The following is a 6,000-nucleotide window of genomic DNA, read 5'->3' as shown; positions in this document are numbered from 1 at the left end:
CACACGGCCCCACACACACACACACACGGCCCCACACACACACACACACGGCCCCACACACACACACACACGGCCACACACACACACACACACGGCCCCACACACACACACACACACGGCCCCCACACACACACACACACACGGCCCCACACACACACACACACACGGCCCCCACACACACACACACACACGGCCCCACACACACACACACACACGGCCCCACACACACACACACGGCCCCACACACACACACACGGCCCCACACACACACACACACACACGGCCCCACACACACACACACACACGGCCCCACACACACACACACACACACGGCCCCACACACACACACACACACACACGGCCCCACACACACACACACACACACACACACACACGGCCCCACACACACACACACACACACACCCACACACACGGCCACACACACGGCCCCACACACACACGGCCCACACACACACACGGCCCCACACACACACACGGCACACACACACGGCCCCACACACACGGCCCCACACACACGGCCCCACACACACGGCCCCCACACACACGGCCCCACACACACACACACGGCCCCACACACACACACACGGCCCACACACACACACACGGCCCCACACACACACGGCCCCACACACACACACGGCCCCCACACACACACGGCCCCACACACACACGGCCCCACACACACACGGCCCCACACACACACGGCCCCACACACACACGGCCCCACACACACACGGCCCCACACACACACGGCCCCACACACACACGGCCCCACACACACACGGCCCCACACACACACACACGGCCCCACACACACACACACGGCCCCCACACACACACAGGGCCCCCCTTTGCCCCCACCAAACGTGCAGCGTCACCCCCTGCCCAGTGCGCCCCCAAGAGAGAGATTGCACGTCGGGGGGGGGGCTCGCAGGGAGAGAGAGGCTGCACGTCGGGGGGGGGGGGGGGGGGCTCGCAGGGAGAGAGAGGCTGCACGTCGGGGGGGGGGGCTCGCAGGGAGAGAGAGACTGCACGTCGGGGGGGGGGGCTCGCAGGGAGAGAGAGACTGCACGTCGGGGGGGGGGGGCTCGCAGGGAGAGAGAGGCTGCACGTCGGGGGGGCTCGCAGGGAGAGAGAGGCTGCACGTCGGGGGGGTGGCTCGCAGGGAGAGAGAGGCTGCACGTCGGGGGGGGTGGCTCGCAGGGAGAGAGAGGCTGCACGTCGGGGGGGGTGGCTCGCAGGGAGAGAGAGGCTGCACGTCGGGGGGGTGGCTCGCAGGGAGAGAGAGGCTGCACGTCGGGGGGGGTGGCTCGCAGGGAGAGAGAGGCTGCACGTCGGGGGGGTGGCTCGCAGGGAGAGAGAGGCTGCACGTCGGGGGGGGGCTCGCAGGGAGAGAGGCCCCGCGAGAGCCCCCGCGAGAGCCCCCACAACACGCACCACTGCCCCGCGAGAGCCCCCACAACACGCACCACTGCCCCGCGAGAGCCCCCACAACACGCACCACTGCCCCGCGAGAGCCCCCACAACACGCACCACTGCCCCGCGAGAGCCCCCACAACACGCACCACTGCCCCGCGAGAGCCCCCACAACACGCCACCACTGCCCCGCGAGAGCCCCCACAACACGCACCACTGCCCCGCGAGAGCCCCCACAACACACACCAATGCCCCGCGAGAGCGCACAACAACAAGCACCACTGCCCCGCGAGAGCCCACAACAACAAGCAGAACTGCCCCGCGAGAGCCCACAACAACAAGCAGAACTGCCCCGCGAGAGCCCACAACAACACGCACCACTGCCCAGCGAGAACCCCCCAAACGTGCAGCGTCGCCCTCCGCGAGCCCCCCCCCCCTTAAACATGCAGCGTCACCCCCCTGGCCACTGCGATTCCCCCAAACATGCAGCGTCACCCCCCTAGCCACTGCGAGCCCCCCAAACGTGCAGCGTCACCCCCTGGCCACTGCGAGCCCCCCAAGCGTGCAGCGTCGCACCCTGCCCAGTGCCAGCCCCCCCCAAACGTGAAGCGTCGCCCCCCTGCCCAGTGCCAGCCCCCCCCCCCCCCCCAAACGTGAAGCGTCGCCCCCCTGGCCACTGCAAGCCCCCCAAACATGCAGAGTCACCCCCTGGCCACTGCGAGCCCCCCCAAACGTGCAGCGTCGCACCGCGGCCAGTGCGAGCCCCCCAAACGTGCAGCGTCGCCCCCCGGCCAGTGCGTGCCCCCCCAAACGTGCAGCGTCGCCCCCCGGCCAGTGCGAGCCCCCCCAAACGTGCAGCATCATCCCCCTGCCCAGTGCGATCCCCCCCAAAACGTGCAGCGTCGCCCCCTGCCCAGTGCGATCCCCCCCCAAACGTGCAGCATCGCCCCCTGCCCAGTACGAGCCCCCCCAAACGTGCAGCGTCACCCCCTGCCCAGTGCGAGCCCCCAAACATTCAGCGTCGTCCCGTGCTCAGTGCGAACCCCCCCAAAACCTGCAGCTTCGTCCCCTGCGATCCCCCCCCCCAAACGTGCAGCATCGCCCCCGGCCAGTGCGAGCCCCCCCAAACGTGCAGCGTCACCAACCCGGCCAGTGCTATCCCCCCAAACGTGCAGCGTCGCCCCCCGGCCAGTGCGAGCCCCCCCAAACGTGCAGCGTCGCACCGCGGCCAGTGCGAGCCCCCCCAAACGTGCAGCGTCGCCCCCCGGCCAGTGCGAGCCCCCCTAAACGTGCAGCATCACCAACCCGGCCAGTGCCATCCCCCCAAACGTGCAGCATCGCCCCCCGGCCAGTGCCAGCCCCCCCCAAACGTGCAGCGTCGCCCCCCGGCCAGTGCGAGCCCCCCCAAACGTGCAGCATCATCCCCCCGGCCAGTGCGAGCCTCCCCAAACGTACAGCGTCATCCCCCCGGCCAGTGCGAGCCCCCCCCAAACGTACAGCATCATCCCCCCGGCCAGTGCGAGCCCCCCCAAACGTGCAGCGTCGCCCCCCGGCCAGTGCGAGCCACCCCAAACGTGCAGCGTCGCCCCCCCCGGCTAGTGTGAGCACCCCCAAACGTACAGCGTCATCCCCCCGGGCAATGCGAGCCACCCCAAACTTGCAGCGTATCCCCCCGGCCAGTGCGAGCCCCCCCAAACATGCAGCCTCCCCCCCTGGCCAGTGCCATCCCCCCCAAACGTGCAGCGTCGCACCCCGGCCAGTGCGAGCCCCCCCAAACGTGCAGCGTCACACCCCGGCCAGTGCGAGCCCCCCCCAAACGTGCAGCGTCGCACCGCGGCCAGTGCGAGCCCCCCCCAAACGTGCAGCATCGCCCCCGGCCAGTGCGAGCCCCCCCAAACGTGCAGCATCGCCCCCGGCCAGAGCGAGCCCCCCCAAACGTGCAGCGTCACCAACCCGGCCAGTGCCATCCCCCCAAACGTGCAGCGTCGCCCCCCGGCCAGTGTGAGCCCCCCCAAACGTGCAGCGTCGCACCGCGGCCAGTGCGAGCCCCCCAAACGTGCAGCGTCGCACCGCGGCCAGTGCGAGCCCCCCCAAACGTGCAGCGTCACCAACCCGGCCAGTGCCATCCCCCCAAACGTGCAGCGTCGCCCCCCGGCCAGTGCGAGCCCCCCCAAACGTGCAGCGTCGCACCGCGGCCAGTGCGAGCCCCCCCAAACGTGCAGCGTCGCACCGCGGCCAGTGCGAGCCCCCCCAAACGTGCAGCGTCGCACCGCGGCCAGTGCGAGCCCCCCCAAACGTGCAGCGTCGCCCCCCGGCCAGTGCGAGCCCCCCCAAACGTGCAGCGTCGCCCCCCGGCCAGTGCCATCCCCCCCCAAACGTGCAGCGTCGCACCCCGGCCAGTGCAAGCCCCCCCAAACGTACAGTATCATCCCCTGCTCCGTGTAACCCCCCATAAGACACTTACCTTATTGAAGCCTGAGACATACACGAGCTGCAGCCCCCAACACAGACAGGAGACACTGCTCTGTGCCCCCAACATCCAGGCTGAGACCTCAGAGCTATAACTAATGAGGAAACGCTGACTCTTCTCCACCTCAGGGTCAGGATCCTCCGCTCTGCACAGAGGAGCCCGAGCACTGCCGCTTCCCGCCCACAGATCTGCACGGCACTGAGGAGGCCCCGCCCCTTCCGGTGACATCATGATTTCATGAAATCACTCCTCCCCCTCAAAAAATCAACTCCGATCTAGCCTCTACCATATATCTAGTGTGCGGCTCTGCAGGTGGAGGTAGGTGCAGGGTATTATATATCTAGTGTGCGGCTCTGCAGGTGGAGGTAGGTGCAGGGTATTATATATCTAGTGTGCGGCTCTGCAGGTGGAGGTAGGTGCAGGGTATTATATATCTAGTGTGCGGCTCTGCAGGTGGAGGTAGGTGCAGGGTATTATATATCTAGTGTGCGGCTCTGCAGGAGGAGGTAGGTGCAGGGTATTATATATCTAGTGTGCGGCTCTGCAGGTGGAGGTAGGTGCAGGGTATTATATATCTAGTGTGCGGCTCTGCAGGTGGAGGTAGGTGCAGGGTATTATATATCTAGTGTGCGGCTCTGCAGGTGGAGGTAGGTGCAGGTTATTATATATCTAGTGTGCGGCTCTGCAGGTGGAGGTAGGTGCAGGGTATTATATATCTAGTGTGCGGCTCTGCAGGTGGAGGTAGGTGCAGGTTATTATATATCTAGTGTGCGGCTCTGCAGGTGGAGGTAGGTGCAGGGTATTATATATCTAGTGTGCGGCTCTGCAGGTGGAGGTAGGTGCAGGGTATTATATATCTAGTGTGCGGCTCTGCAGGTGGAGGTAGGTGCAGGGTATTATATATCTAGTGTGCGGCTCTGCAGGTGGAGGTAGGTGCAGGGTATTATATATCTAGTGTGCGGCTCTGCAGGTGGAGGTAGGTGCAGGTTATTATATATCTAGTGTGCGGCTCTGCAGGTGGAGGTAGGTGCAGGGTATTATATATCTAGTGTGCGGCTCTGCAGGTGGAGGTAGGTGCAGGGTATTATATATCTAGTGTGCGGCTCTGCAGGTGGAGGTAGGTGCAGGGTATTATATATCTAGTGTGCGGCTCTGCAGGAGGAGGTAGGTGCAGGGTATTATATATCTAGTGTGCGGCTCTGCAGGTGGAGGTAGGTGCAGGGTATTATATATCTAGTGTGCGGCTCTGCAGGTGGAGGTAGGTGCAGGGTATTATATATCTAGTGTGCGGCTCTGCAGGTGGAGGTAGGTGCAGGGTATTATATATCTAGTGTGCGGCTCTGCAGGAGGAGGTAGGTGCAGGGTATTATATATCTAGTGTGCGGCTCTGCAGGTGGAGGTAGGTGCAGGGTATTATATATCTAGTGTGCGGCTCTGCAGGTGGAGGTAGGTGCAGGTTATTATATATCTAGTGTGCGGCTCTGCAGGTGGAGGTAGGTGCAGGGTATTATATATCTAGTGTGCGGCTCTGCAGGTGGAGGTAGGTGCAGGTTATTATATATCTAGTGTGCGGCTCTGCAGGTGGAGGTAGGTGCAGGGTATTATATATCTAGTGTGCGGCTCTGCAGGTGGAGGTAGGTGCAGGGTATTATATATCTAGTGTGCGGCTCTGCAGGTGGAGGTGTGTGGAGATTCCCCATTACTGGGCTCAGGCTCCATACACATTAGATGCTGGGGAGAACAATCGCTCTATATAAGAGAATTCTCCTGATTGCCCCGTGAAGGATGGATATGGACAGGGACAAGATGGCGGAGAGGATATTACACCTCACCCTAGAGATCCTCTTCCGGCTTACTGGAGAGGTGAGAGATTCTGATGATGTCACATTACATCATTCTTATCTATGGGAATAACAGATGGACAGAACTGGAGAGGTGAGGACTCTGGAAATGTCTGGAGTGAGATTTATTACTGTGTCTCTCCATAACCAGGATTACACAGTAGTGAAGAAGACCTCTGGTGAGCGCTGTCAGGCCCCTGTGTCTGAGGGATGGGGAAGACCCCTGAGCCCAATCACGGGGCCTCCACCTCA

General features: G+C 63.6%; 1 pseudogene; it reads left to right on the top strand.

Annotated features, from left to right (window-relative positions):
- The window catches only part of LOC142258894 (uncharacterized), a 36,634-nt pseudogene that overhangs the window by 9,642 nt on the left and 20,992 nt on the right, over positions 1 to 6,000 (top strand).

This window comes from Anomaloglossus baeobatrachus (genome assembly GCF_048569485.1).
Source record: "Anomaloglossus baeobatrachus isolate aAnoBae1 chromosome 5 unlocalized genomic scaffold, aAnoBae1.hap1 SUPER_5_unloc_17, whole genome shotgun sequence".
Lineage (NCBI taxonomy): Eukaryota > Metazoa > Chordata > Amphibia > Anura > Aromobatidae > Anomaloglossus > Anomaloglossus baeobatrachus.
This window is presented reverse-complemented; position numbering and strand designations above follow the sequence as displayed.